The 6,861-nt window shown below is 46.5% G+C and overlaps 1 non-coding gene across 1 annotated transcript; it reads left to right on the top strand.

Annotated features, from left to right (window-relative positions):
- The first annotated feature begins 3,680 nt into the window (after positions 1-3,680).
- TRNAM-CAU (transfer RNA methionine (anticodon CAU)) lies at positions 3,681-3,753 on the top strand. The gene has a single exon. It is a non-coding gene; the product is annotated as a tRNA-Met (tRNA).
- Positions 3,754-6,861: the final 3,108 nt, after the last annotated feature.

Raw genomic sequence — 6,861 nt, 5'->3', positions numbered from 1 at the left:
AGCATTGAGAAGTTTTCAGGTGGATATTTCACTTCAAAACCCCATGAATATGTGGAACACTCCCTTTAAGTGAGACCATGGAGCCGTCAACAACACCCATCACCCTACGACTTTGTTGCATACGTCGCAGCTTCTGTTCCAAGACTTTCCAAGGACGTGGTATGACTCAGTTGTCTGCACGAATCCCAGCTTGCGGCCCAACCAGTTGCGATCAAGGCCTGAGTCGGACACGACGGTATGTGGATATTCGGGTCGGGAACTTCTTGGCAGAAAAGCTGCCATATCGCTGGCATTTCTTCGCTGTGGTGGGAAACTGAATTACAGGAGTATCGGTTCAGTTCACCCGCCAAAAACGAAAAACCATCCAAGACCGCTTATTCTGCAACACAAAATTATCGGAAATTACGGTATTAAGTTCCAAACCGAAAACCGCTCTGTTCCCTTCGCTACACCCCCGCAAACAAGGGAAGACTATTTCGGAGAATGTTTGAAGGCTACCTCTGCATTCATGACGTCATAATAACGCCGGTTAAATCCTGCCATTCCACAAACCGCACGGCAATCAAGGCCTATAAGCATGTAATGGCCGAGTCATTAATATATGACGTTTGTGGGCAGGATTTCCAGGTATAACGACCGTCAATTAGCCCACAGCCCATGCTGTGGAAGGTACCATGACGTAATCAAACAATGACGTATCGAGGAGCATATTTACTTAGCGGAGAAAATGCGTTGTCTACGGAAGTCTTTTCCGTTTAACTATACCAATACCTACAAGTGAGCTTATTGCATGATAGCTGATGCCGTTCAATATCTTCAGATATCTACAATTATGTCATTATCTTTATAGATTTCAACGCCTCCAAATGTCTATTAATAGTTGCATTCCCTTTAACGTCGATATTAAAGGGATGTTTTACCTTCGAAGATAGTGAGGAAAGGATCAGATATGATTGGAAAAGCTTACTTGTAACTGTTGGTAGGCTTTCAAGGTTCAAAAAACGATCGCAAGTACCAAAATTTCAAAGTTTGTAAAAATGCGCCTATTACGTCATGGCTTGATGGCGTCATGGAATCGTTTTGTGAGACAGCATTACCTGACAAGCGTCTGGCAGCCAGACCTAGAGAATATCTCGAAAGGCACGAAAGCTGGCGCCTGCCGGCCATTCTCGTCACGGGTGCTGCAGCGAATGGGCGGATAAGAGAATAGCTTGTTTGTAAATTTTTATATTGATAATGGTCGTGGGAAAAGCTTTGGTCGGCTGATTGACATACCACAACGTAGCAATCGCCAGTTTTTATGGCAGATTATTTCATATCGAAGCTGCTGCTGCTTATATGCTTTAAAACGGTCCTATAGTGTAATGAATCTCTTACCGAAACCTGCCAACGACTGTTGAGAACGTCAGTACTGTGTTGTCTCGCCCTATCCTTGTCTGCAGTGCTGTGGCCCTAACATTGCTATCTTGTGATCTGCACATTAGTTACTTTCTTCATTATTTGTAACTGGAAATGCAGTCACATGAAAAAATTAACACTAAATATGTAACATTGCAGTGAATTGATTGCCAAAACATCGTTGTTGCTATCGTAAAGATGGTAAGGTTGAGCTACCAGGAATGTTTTTCCTGCTAATGATTATTCATGCAGTCGCTACTTCACTCTGATATAACCATTTTGGGTGCAACAACATTATCGCTGGTGATAGTCCTTTGGGAGTGGTAAATCAGTTGTTACCAGTCATTCATAAATTATAAGCTGTTATCTCATAGGCTTGACATAGAGTAGTCAACCGATGTCGTACATCGTGTAACGGCACAGGTCTACAGTGGCATTGTGGTACTACCTCAGCGCTGTGCTGTGGCATGGCACAATGAACAATGATACGGCTTTTGTACTGCAATCTCTGCCGCTTTCACAGTAAATTCCAAACGCCCAGCAGCATAAAAAGGTGAATTTGTCCTCGCGTCTCCGTTTTTAAAACACTCGGGAAAGTGTGTTTTTAATTCGGTGCAGTACTTTTTGCAGACAGTGGTGTTCTCTTTTCCTAACATTGATCCATGGCCTAAAAGTAGGGCGCAGCTTTACTAAGGTGCGTAAGGCGCGTTTGGCGCATCTTCTCTTCCAAGACTACTCCACGATTTGTTGTCTGACAAGACTATTTGTTGTCTGACTCAAGAGGCTTTTCGTTTGCTTGCGTGATCCCGTACTTTAGAGATCGGCTTTTGTCGTTGAATTGGTGTTTCACAATTCGTGCATCGAAGACATGGCTCAGAGGCTTGAAATAAGCAGGAAGTGAAATTGGATTCGTAGCACTGGTTTGTTTTATACAGTAATACAGAAGTGCAGTTTTAAAATCACGTAAGCCATTGTGAAGATGAAAAACAATAGTCAAACTTACCCAGCATTCCAAATGCTGACCTATCTCTGCGACGCAGCTAGTGCCGGGCTGAGGAACACCGGAGACGGAGGGCGGAGCTGGTGCCTGTCTCAGGGTCGTCCAAGTCTGAGAGCATCGCTTGCACCCGGCCACATCCACTTCGCAAGACTGAGCGACAAAAATCATGGATTAGACCCTCATGGATTAGACTCCATTCGTTCAGTGGATCCCGTGTACTGGCGGGGGGCGCATACGTCAGTCTGTCGGAACACTCCTGGTCGTTCAAGGGCCACCAAGTTGGTATTGAGTTTTTCTCGTTTGCTCTAAGGAATCTTTACTTGTTGATGGAAGCCTCTAGCTTGGTTGCCGCGGCACCCATGATAGCTCAGGTTCGTCTCGGTGCCTCTTGGCCTGGGTGCGTTAGCCTTAGAGCAGCAGTCGGATATACGTTGATAAAGTTTAACGCGCAGTTTGTCGAGCAATTTTGAAGTGCCGTCACCGTCACATGTTGGCATTTCCCGCTACATCAAGCCGACTGCTCAGTGTGATCAGGTCTTGGTTGCTGATTACTGCAGAGTTGTCGCTTTGTTATGAAGAAGTAAAACATATTCCAGCATTTAAACTTCTTTTATGCGGGAACCTTGACACTTGTGCCACGGGGAGGAAACGTATGCATCAGAATGACAATATTTGCCATGATCTGCGCGAAATGAAAAAGGTTCATGCGTGCATACGTAAGACGCCTATTTTTCCCGGACTGCGTGCAGTAAGATGGGTTCTCGCCTAAAAACCAACATACTTGAACAACATGCAAGGAAATACATTACAATACATACATTGACTCTGATGGCCGCAATGCGAGAATTTTCGGGGGGCCCAACTCTATAGGGCCCGCAAAATTTTCGTATTTTCCCCCTTTACTTGACAAAATCTTGAATCCGCCCCGAGCACTTCATAGGCGCCTTCTCCAGATCAAACAACAGCCTCGACGCCCGGCGTTGCAGTCGCCATACGCCGCGCGACATCGGCCTGTGGCCGTAACGCAAAGCGATAGCCAATAAGCAAGCGGAAAAGATCACGCATCATGAGGATGATGGCTGGTGAACTAGGCAAGTCGGCATGTGCGTTTAATGTAGTGCAAAAGTAAGCTAAACGCGACCTTAATCTGACGAGTGCGGGGGGTCTAGTTAACACTGCTTCACCCACATTGAAAAGTGGGGGGGGAGGGCATGACCCTCTGCCCCCTCCCTTGCCCCCCCCCCCCCCCCGTTCCCCACACCACTGATTTTGCGTACTGCAGGCCTCGGTAGCGCAGTAGGCAGCGCGTCAGTCTCATAATCTGAAGGCCGTGAGTTCGATCCTCACCCGGGGCACGTTTTAAGACGCAAGTATCTTGGTGTTCCTCATATGACGTCATTCAGAAAGCCTACGATCACATCGCAACCATCCCCTACGTAACGCACACCTTATTCAACTGAGACCATGAAGGTCCTTCACGACGCCCAGCGCCTTGGCGCTTTCTCGCATTTGGCTCGGCTTCTGTTCCAAGACTCTTCCGGGACGTGATGTCTAACTCAAGAGGGTTTTCGTTCGCGTGCGCGAACCCTACCTTGCAGTTCAGCCAGCTGGAGGTACGGCCTGGGTCAGACACGACCGTTCGTGGGTATTCAGGGTGGTATCTGCTTGCCTGGGGAGCTGCCACATCGCTGATATTTCGTCGCTGCGGTCGAAAGAGCGAATTGGATGAGTATCGGTTCAGTTCACCGACCATAAATGAAAAATAATTCCAGTCCGCTGAGTCGGCAACAAAAAGTTATCAAAAGCTATGAGATTAAGTCGCGAACTAAATTAACTGCGAAATTATTGCGCGGATCGAGCACGTTAACTATCTTGTCCACGGGTTAAAGTGGCCTGGGCCATTGACGTCATATTCTTGATCTTTAATTCCCTCATAAGTTTCGCGTTAATGGGTAGTCAGGTCTTCCTTGGGGATAGAACTCTAAATGGGGTTGTCTGGACTGCAGGGCACTGCGACGTGCCGGCTGAGATAATACGCATGTATGCCTCCCAGTCCAAATATAAACTGTTTGACGGTTTTCAACAGCAGACATCAGATGATGACGATGACGCTGTGACGTTTGCGAGGTTTGACGTGCGCCGCTGGAAGTCGCCTGTTTCATAAAAGGCGATAGCAACAACTTTGGTGAGAGATATATTTAATTTGTAACGAACTTTTCTGCCTTCAAAATGTAACACTCGTGGATTAGAACCTAGCTGTAGAATTCACGGTGACTTAATCTACGTTATGTCAAACCTGACATATTTGGGACTTCCTTAGAGTGCTTAGATGTCTGAGGTGTTAACATAGTTCGTCTACTTCAAAATACATTGTGCTATTTTGGTCTTCGGTGTGTTAGATGATATATGATAATAACTTTGCTGTCACTTCTAGATATGTTGTATTCTGGATGCGTGTACCAGCGTGCTTGCTTCACTTGATAACGGTGTTGTATTTGTTTCAGAAACCAAAACAGTGTGTAAGAGAAGAAAATACAAACGTCTCAAGTCCTTTAATCGGCCGTCGATGACAGTTTCAAAGCTGTCACCTGCGTCCACCTGTATTTCCACCCCCTAACATTCACCGATTATCTCCCATGAACCATGTCGAATGACCATTTCCTTTCACATTCAATGCCACACATGTAGCCAAGGTATGACGAAAGCCTCCTAAGTTCATGTGTTTGTTCAAGGTTAAATATAAAGGTTGAGACTCGCATTCAGGGGTGAGGGTTTTGTGGATTATAATTTGCCGCCTCTTGTTTTCTATGTTTCTGTGGCACACGTCGCATGATATTGTCACTTCCGCCAGTGCTATCGTACAAATCAGTTTGCTAGGTTTTTCAATTTTCTGGATTGTTTCAATTTTTTCAGCTTCCTGGCAACAGTCTTCAACTTCAGCAGGACCTTGGTAGGGGCTCACGGTGCGGCAGTATTGTTCAGTCGGTCTCCATGCTTCTGTTTCGAACAAAACATTCCTGCAGCACTGATGAAGTTGAAGAAGACGATGCACACTGAAGAAGAAGCGCTGAAGAAGTTGAAGTCTGACCTTGAAGTTTGATGGTGAAGTGCACTACTGTTACCTTCCTTCCATTGTTTCTGTACTCCTACTACCTGTTTGTCTTCTGGCCACAATGTCGGCTACGGAACTGAAACAGAAATGTCGTAGGTTGCTCAGTGTTCTGACAAGAGTTCGCAGGAGAGCTTCCGTGGTGATCGACAGTAGAGGTAGTAGAACACAGCTAATTTCCATCAGTTCTGAGCTTGATCACGCTTTAGGAAGTTGAAAGAGGTTTATGATGGGCGTGTTGCCGCGCTCACTTCCGAGGAAGACAAGGCTCAAGCCAAGCAATACTTTGAAGATGCAGAGAAACAGCACGACAAGGCTGTAGGCGGCATTGAAACCTACCTGACAGAAAGAATAATAGTTCGTCCAGTTGCATCGCATCAGCTATCTCAAGCGTCTTCAAAGTCATCAGCCTCCCGAGAGGCTGACACAGTTAAAAGTGAAGCACCTGGAGACAGCTCAGCTGGAGCGCCGACTAGCGGAAGAAAAGGAGGACCAAGACGTGCAGAGGCAGCGCAAGTTGTAAAAGCCAGAGAGGCGTATTATCAGCGCATACGGTTCCACGTTGGGCTATTTTAAAACTGATCATAAGCTAAAAAGGTGGAGATGGGGTACCGTGGTTAAGGGCGCACAGTCAAGTGCGGGGAAAAAGCCGTTTATGGTGCCTGGCGGGACCTACCATCCCGCCAATGCTCCGGTCACCCGCTTCATCCTAGATCTGTGACTCACATGGGTGTGTGTTTATGTCGGCTGGACCAACTAAACAACTTGCCGAGTCGCGCGCTAGCATCATCTGGCTCGTATGCTGACCAATGGGCTCCTCAGTATGAATTCGCCCTTTTGGGGAAGCGTAACAGCAGCAGCCGGCGGCGCACACACATCCAGCGGCGGCCCGGTAGCACCGCAGCGCACGAACGCCCACCACGGACCCCACCCCCCTCCCCCATAATCCCAGAAATGCATCCATTCCAAGGGCTCGGATGAAATCTTTAATTTAGTCACCTTGGCATTCATGATGTTGCAATAACTTCATTCATATCCTGCCAATCCTTAAGCGGCAATGTAGGCCAAGAAAAATATACATGTCAATGCATTCATATCTGCTGTTCGTGAGCGCAATTTTCAGATGGAACGGCCGTCAATTGGCTCTCAATCATTATTGTGGAAGGTATGATGACCGTAATCAAACCATGACGCATTGAGAAGCATATTTACTCTACAGATATTTGTACTGTATAGAATAGTTTCCTCCACTGAAAAAGTGTACCCGTAAGTGAGCTTGTTTCGTCATATCTCATGCTGTTGCAATATTTTCAAATGTGGAACATTCCGTTAAGATGTTGATGTGTAGCTTCCC

This window comes from Pollicipes pollicipes, unplaced genomic scaffold (genome assembly GCF_011947565.3).
Source record: "Pollicipes pollicipes isolate AB1234 unplaced genomic scaffold, Ppol_2.1 Scaffold_4106;HRSCAF=4834_pilon_pilon_pilon, whole genome shotgun sequence".
NCBI classification, from domain to species: Eukaryota; Metazoa; Arthropoda; class Thecostraca; order Pollicipedomorpha; family Pollicipedidae; genus Pollicipes; species Pollicipes pollicipes.
The sequence above is the reverse complement of the archived record's forward strand: the minus strand, read 5'-3'. Positions and strand labels throughout refer to the sequence as shown.